The following is a 7429-nucleotide window of genomic DNA, read 5'->3' on the forward strand; positions in this document are numbered from 1 at the left end:
CATACTCCATGACAGCTTTTATTTATTTATTTATTTTAACTACTCAGGCTTGTTTGGATAAATTATTAAGTTGTTGTCAATGGAAACATTAGGAGTTTTGCAGACTAATCCCATTGCAGGTGCATACAGTTCTGCTGATGCCAGCCCTGTCCAGGATATGTTTCCTTGGAGAGCCAAGCCCTCAGTCTACTTTATATAGAAGCTGCTGGTAGCAGTGCTGATGTTGGTGGTAGAGTCTCTTTCAATTTGCACTTTTGAAAATTGACCATCTTGGGCATTTCTATACCCTCTTTTTCTGAAGCACTTCTTAAATTTTAAAATTGATTTTGCTGTCGTTTTATTATTAATCTGTATGAATTCATGCTCTATTCTGAATAGAAGCACCTCAGTTATATTTGTGGCAATTAGCTTCTCCCCTCTTTGCTTTTTCATTCATTTCTGTCTTTTAATGAAAAGAGGTTTTTCTTTCAAATGTAATCAATTAGCTATCTTTTTCTTTTTTTTTAAACATCTTTACTGGAGTATAATTGCTCTACAATGGTGTATTAGTTTCTGCTGTATAACAAAGTGAATCAGCTATACATATACATACATCCCCATATCCCCTTCCACTTGCGTCTCCCTCCCACACTCCCCATCCCACCCCTCTAGGTGGAAACAAAGCCCCAAGCTGGTCTCCTTTGCTATGAGACTGCTTCCCACTAGCTATCTATTTTACATTTGGTGGTGTATATATGTCCATGCCACTCTCTCACTTCGTAAAAATATGGAACGCTTCACGAATTTGCGTGTCATCCTTGTGCAGGGCCATGCTAATCTTCTCTGTATCGTTCCAATTTTAGTATATGCGCTGCCGAAGCAAGTACAGCAATCTTTTTCTTAATGTTTACAACTTTTAAAGTTTTAGTTAAGAACTTTTTTCTTTTCTAAGTTTATGAAGATATTCTCTAATCTGGAAGATTTATTGGCTTATCTTTCACATTTAGACATACAGTAACAACAGCAAAATAATAATAATTTGTATGCATAGTATGAGGTAGATGTCAATTTCATATATTTCATATTTTTATATATGGCTATCTAGTTGACCCAGCACCATTTAAAGTAATTTTTCCTCGGCACTGCAATATTACCTTTGTATTAAATGAAATGGGTTTCTTTCTGAACTTGCCATCTTGATCCATGAGTCTCCTTGCCTATACTTTAGGAAATAAAACAGAGATCTTCACTAGTGCCATTTTATAACAACTTATGTCTAGTACAGTAAGTATCCTTCTTTGTTCATCTTTAAATATCTTTATTGTTTTGGTTCTTTGAATCTTTATACACATTTTAGAATCAACTTGTCTATTTACTGAAAAAAGAAAAAAAAAACTTCTGCAGTTTTCACTGGGTTTACATTGAATTTATTGTAGATCAATTAAGGAAAATGTATATTTTAACCATTTGAAGTCCTCCAGTTCAAGAGTATATCTCTCCATTTGCTAACCTCCTCTTCAGTTTTACTCAACGATATAGATTTCTTACACATATTTTGATTAATTCTTAGCTATTTATCTTTTAATTTTATTCTTTTACATTGTATTTCTTTTATAATTGATTCCATTTTATATAAATACAATTGATTTTGCATATTGCAATTATATATTGATTTTAGTGTATTGAGCTTGCATTCAAACACATTACTAAATTTACTTAACTTTGATAATTTATTTGCAGACATGGTTGATTTGGCGCATCCACAATTATTTCATCTGTGAATAATTAAAGCTGTATTTATTTTCAATTCTTGTACTATTAATATTTGTGTCTTATTTATTGGTTAAGACTTTCAATAAAATACTTTCACTTGAGTGAAAGTAGTGAAAATTAATAATATCTTATATTTTCTGACTCAGAAAAAATGAGCTCAACATTTCAGATTAACTATGATGTTTAATGTAAATTTTCTGTACATGCTTTTTATTTGAATACAGAATTTCTACAGTAAAATTTCTAAGCATTTTAATCACTGATGAATGTTGACTATTATCAAATGCCTTATCTGTATTGCTTTAGAATACCTGTAGTGACTAGTTGTCATGCTTGTTTCTTTTCTCTCCTTATTTTGTTAATATATTTACTGATTATTTTGGGCCCTTTTATTGAAGTGCACAAATTCTAGATCTACAGCTTAATGAAATATCCATACACTTAACAACCCTATGTAACCACTGTGCAGATTAAGAAGAACTGCACTAAGCCCCCATTCCCTCTGATGCTTCCTCCCAGAGACTAACCAAACTATTTGAACATCTAACTGCACGTATTAATTTTGTCTGTTTTTAACTTTATATAAGTTGAATTATATGTACTCTTTTGTATCTGCATTTTTCATTCCAAATTATTTTCTGAGGTTCCTTTCTATTGGTTCATGTAGTTGCAATTTTTACCATCAATTTCAGGAGTATTCTATGTGTGAATCTTTTCTACTATGATGACCATCTGAGCAGTCTTCCAGTATGGGGATTATTATAAATAGTACTATTATTGTATACATAGTACTGGGTGGTGTGACTGATTGGCCTCATCCTGCTACTTATAACCCTAATCATGGGAGCCTTATTGAATAGCAGCCCATGTCTTTCAGATTAATCAGAGTGGACAACGGTGTGGAATATTCAAAAGAAAAATTTCCAGAAGACATGATGAGGTAGAAGTGAGGGGTATATATTGTTTGTGGGTAATTCTCCATGTTTATCTTGGGGCAGATTTTGATTCAGACTATATTTTCAAGGAGGTTTACTTAGCAAATAACACTGGAAGATAGAGATGGTGTCTTCCCCTATGGAGAATGAATATTTGTTTTTTGTCCAGGGTAATAAAGATAATACTTTCCTCTAGAGCAACAGTTGAACAGGTTTGCTTGCAACTTCCTTATAACAGTAGGGGTTTTCTAAGCAAAATGTGCCTTGGTTGTGAAACAAATCCAGCGTCTACCTGTGTCCACCTCAGCACCATCCCCATGGAATTTGTGAGCCATGGGGAGCGTACTGGATATGAGCATAAAGCTCATGCTACCTGCTGTGCTCTCTACTAAAGTTCATTGTTTCCAAGTGAAGAATCTTGTGTTTTCTGGCAGCATCTATGAAACTGAAGCAGGCTAATTTGTCTAACTTGCAAGCAGGGTATACTCTCAAATCTTTCACAGTTATTAACATATGTCTCTTTTATTCTGCATATTTATTTTTTGAGTTACCTTCTAGTTTAATAACCTTTTCACCAGTATCTAATCTGATCTTCAATGAATTTACTGGTTTTTAATTTCATTTACTATAAGTCATAGTTCTAATTACATTTTTCAATTATAAATTCTGGTTCCCTGCCAACACACTCTCTCTCTTCCTCTCTCTCTCTTTTGGTCTTTTAGCTTCTTAAGCACAATAATCATTGCTTATTTTAAAGTCTGTGACTGAGAACTCCGTTATCTGTATCCTCTATGGATACAGTACCTTTGGCTAGTTGCTTCTCTTGGTTTTCATTCACATTTTGTTCCTTATATACCTGGTTAATTTTGAGGGCTTGCCATATTATATTATACCTTTTAAAGATAATTTGAGGCTCTAGATTATATAATCTTCATCTAGAGAGAATTTATTTTTGCCTCTGGCAATGTTATAAAGTTGAGATGATCTGAAACTGATTTCAGTTTTAGTGAAGTATCTCTTTCCAGTTCACTTTTATTCCTTTATTGTAGCTGTTTGAAAGCCCATTCCAAATTCTATGCATTTTTTCCAGATGGCCTTGAACTCTAAACTTCTTCCTCTAGCTAGGCCCATGAGTCTGTGGAAAGCTTTCTTCAGCTCCCCAACCTCACAGCTGCTACTTCCAAATCATTACATTTTTCTAAAAAAGAAAAGATCCCAAATGTCCATTTCACCCATTTAGTCCTCTCTCCTCTCCCAGACCTTGATTTCGTACTTACTCACTGTCTTGTTCTTCTCTGATGCATTTTTACTTAGTTCAATAAGTAGTTCTCAGCAAGGAGTTATTTCTCACCATCTAGTCCATCATTATTGAAAGCAGAAATCTCTCAACATTTTTTTGACCCAACTTATTTGTCACATCTTACTATTCCCTAAAGATGAAATATTTCCTAGCATACCCTCCATATGTAAATCACTTAAATTTCTTTTGGTTCTGCCTCATCTGTCCGAAAGTTGCATTTAGTCACGTTTGCATTCTAACATATACAGTATTTATTTTCAAGCAGAAGTTGCTGCTTTACATTAATTATTAAATATTATGTATTATATATCACATATATAAATATCATATAGCTATAGATATAGTATATACTTGAGAGAAGACCTTAAAATAACAACAGAAAAACCATACTGTGAATCTTTTCCTAAGATTATGTAAAATTGTCATGGTATTTTACCAAGAAAACTAAGCACTGGGAAAGAGAAAAACAAATGTATTTCAAGAATCAGAAAAGAATCTGATCCTTGAAAATCTGCTCTGTCTGCTCTGAGCTAACATTTACTAGATATCCAGAATATAACAGTGGTCAACTGGTTAGAATATAGACTTATAGAAGAAAAGGTATATAAATGGAATTTGACCTGAAGTCAACACATATATTTGACTCATTAAAATCCTGAACCCATCTAATTGCAATAGTAGCAAATTTTAGGTGTAAAATCATAAAAGCATCAGGAATTGTCATAATGTCCTTATCATTGCACTGATTCCTTGTTCTAAGGAGTAAAGGATTTTTTAGTAACTTAAACACTCTCTCTGGAGCTCCCTCTCACTACCAAAATAGTTCATCAAAAGCAATTACATATCCTTGTCAGAATCATAGGAATTTAGAGGCTTTTAATACATGAGGATGATGATTGCTATTATAAGCTAACTTAAATCATTTTGGTCTGAACTGAAATCTAAGAAGTCTTGGAGGATGACAGTGTATTAACCCATAATCATAGCCTGTTCTGTTCTAGAGAAGGTCTTTCTGGAGCAAATCAATTCATTCCCTATCAACTTACATCCCCCTGTTGATATAGCATGTTTCCTTTATCCTTGTAAACACAGCATATCACAATCTGTTTGCTTTAACCTAGTAGGTACACCAATGTACCTTAACTTCCTTCCCTAGGGTTAGGTCATCTGAAACTTGGTACTACTTTTTAGTACTCGGTATCTTTAGTGTCTCCTCATTCCAAAGGATGTCAACACATGGACTCACTATACTGATAACATCATGCTGATAGGACTGTAGAGTTCAAATTAACAAGTAATTTAAATGACATGGTGATACATTCATCAGAGAGGGGAAAATGTACTCCACAAAATATGTAGGCCTTCCGTTCAAGGAAGGTTATGTGATTCTTCCACATCAGGGAATAAACTGCTACACCTTTTTCTCACTATCACTAAAAAGGAGACACTGAGGTTTGTTTAATCTGTTCATTTTGTGGTCTGAAAGACAGCCAAACTTAAAAGAGACTGACAGCAAGATAAGCTTCTCTAGTTGACTCTACGAAAGCTCAGTGAGTCTGTCATTTGCCTCTTTGACCCAGCAAACTGAGTACTACTCAAGCATTTATGACATTTCAGAATGTTCTACAGAGGCTATAACAAACTACTTTTGGAAACCAAAGTAGAGACTTTTTAGTCTCAAAGGAAGACCATGCCATCTTTTGCATGTAACCATGATCATTTTCAGAAATAGCTTTAGATTGGTAATAGGCCATGAGAGAGTACTAAAGGTAAAACCTGGAATGGTTACCACATTATTATATGATTCTAAATGTTCTTCATGAATTGCTTTTGTTGAATTGACATAATTTTGTGTGCACACCATCCTAAAATAGCACTCGAGGTGTATATGTCATTTTCTGATATGCACAAAAAAGTAGCATGATCAGATCAGGTCATTAACCTTCCTACCATGATTTTTCCTAACAGGTAAGTGCCTCTTCCTCAACTCACAATTTTCTTATAAGGAATTTTCCTTGATCATCTGGCAAAGGAGGTGGAAAATAACATTTTATCAACCGTTCTACCTTATATACCAGTAGAACAACAAGAAATGGACTGTGATGACAATATAGCCTTCTCAGGAGTAGTTCTAAAGGCTGTGGGAACAAGGGATGGCTTGCCCGGAGATATTCCTTAGAGTGGTATATCTTGTCATCCACCAGTAGATAAGGCATGAGATAAGGATACTCCGCAATTCATAGCAAGGGTGGTTAATTTTATTGGATAGTAAAGGAACTGAAAGAAGCAAGTTTGAGAAACTAGAAAAGAATGAGGGTTCTTGCAGAGATATTTGTATAATGGCCCAGAGTGTGACAATATTTATGTCACATGTGAATTCTTATCAGAAGGCCATTATTCCAGAGGAAATTTTAATAATCAGCTGCACAAAATTACTTAAGTGAAATATATGTGAGCCTTCTTCAAGTGCCACTGCGATGCTTTCACAAAGACCTCACAAACAAGAAGTAGGCTATGCAGAAAATTGATGGCATGAACTTCCCATAATTACAACTATTTTAGTTATTGCTGCCACTGAGTACCCAAACTCGCTAATAGAAGTAAGCCCCTTCAAGCTCGTAATTTTTATAATATGCGAAGAGTAGCTTTAAAACAGGTCAATTTTATTTATCCGTTTCGTCTTAGAGAAAGTAGCAAGTTATCCTTTCAAACAGATATTCATTCAGGTTTTGAAAATATTTTCCCCCTTGGTGCCTCTGCCAGTACCAAAGTCCATACACTGATTAAATGATGACAAACCACATTAGTATTTTATAGAGCATGGCTTTGACTGAGGTATTCTTTATACATCAAAGTAAGGACAGCAGTGTGCCAATGTTCACAGAAATCGTTAAGTTTTCCCGGTCAGGTATCAGTTGTCAACAACATCATGTAAGATGTAGAATATATTCTGCATGGGTCTAGAAGTCAATACATAGAAGTAGGGAATGATAAATCCCATAGTTACTCTTAACTACCATTCACAAAATATTTGATTACTATTTCCAGGACTGACATCTTGTGCAATTTAGAGATTTTAGTACCTCAAAGACAGGTTTCTGCTAGTGGATCCATGATTCCATTGAATTAGAAGAGGTGACAGCAACTTGCCTTTTGGGGATTATCATGCCATTTGGGGAAAAATGGGAATTTTGATGTTGGTATGGGTGATTTTCACAGATTGGAAACATGGCAGAGTTTGGATAGAGCCACATTTTATTTGCGAATACTTCATTTTTTTTAAACATCTTTATTGGAGTATAATTGCTTTACAATGGTGTGTTAGTTTCTGCTTTATAACAAAGTGAATCAGTTATACATATACATATGTTCCCATATCTCTTCCCTCTTGTGTCTCCCTCCCTCCCACCCTCCCTATCCCACCCCTCTAGGTGGTCACAAA

General features: G+C 34.6%; 1 non-coding gene across 1 annotated transcript; it reads right to left on the minus strand.

The window, feature by feature from the left end:
* Nucleotides 1-760: 760 nt before the first annotated feature.
* Nucleotides 761-866, minus strand: LOC112064791 (U6 spliceosomal RNA). Its single transcript, XR_002891663.1, has one exon. It is a non-coding gene; the product is annotated as a U6 spliceosomal RNA (small nuclear RNA).
* Between the last annotated feature and the right edge of the window lie 6563 nt (nucleotides 867-7429).

Source organism: Physeter macrocephalus, chromosome 13 (assembly GCF_002837175.3).
Source record: "Physeter macrocephalus isolate SW-GA chromosome 13, ASM283717v5, whole genome shotgun sequence".
Classification (NCBI taxonomy): Eukaryota; Metazoa; Chordata; class Mammalia; order Artiodactyla; family Physeteridae; genus Physeter; species Physeter macrocephalus.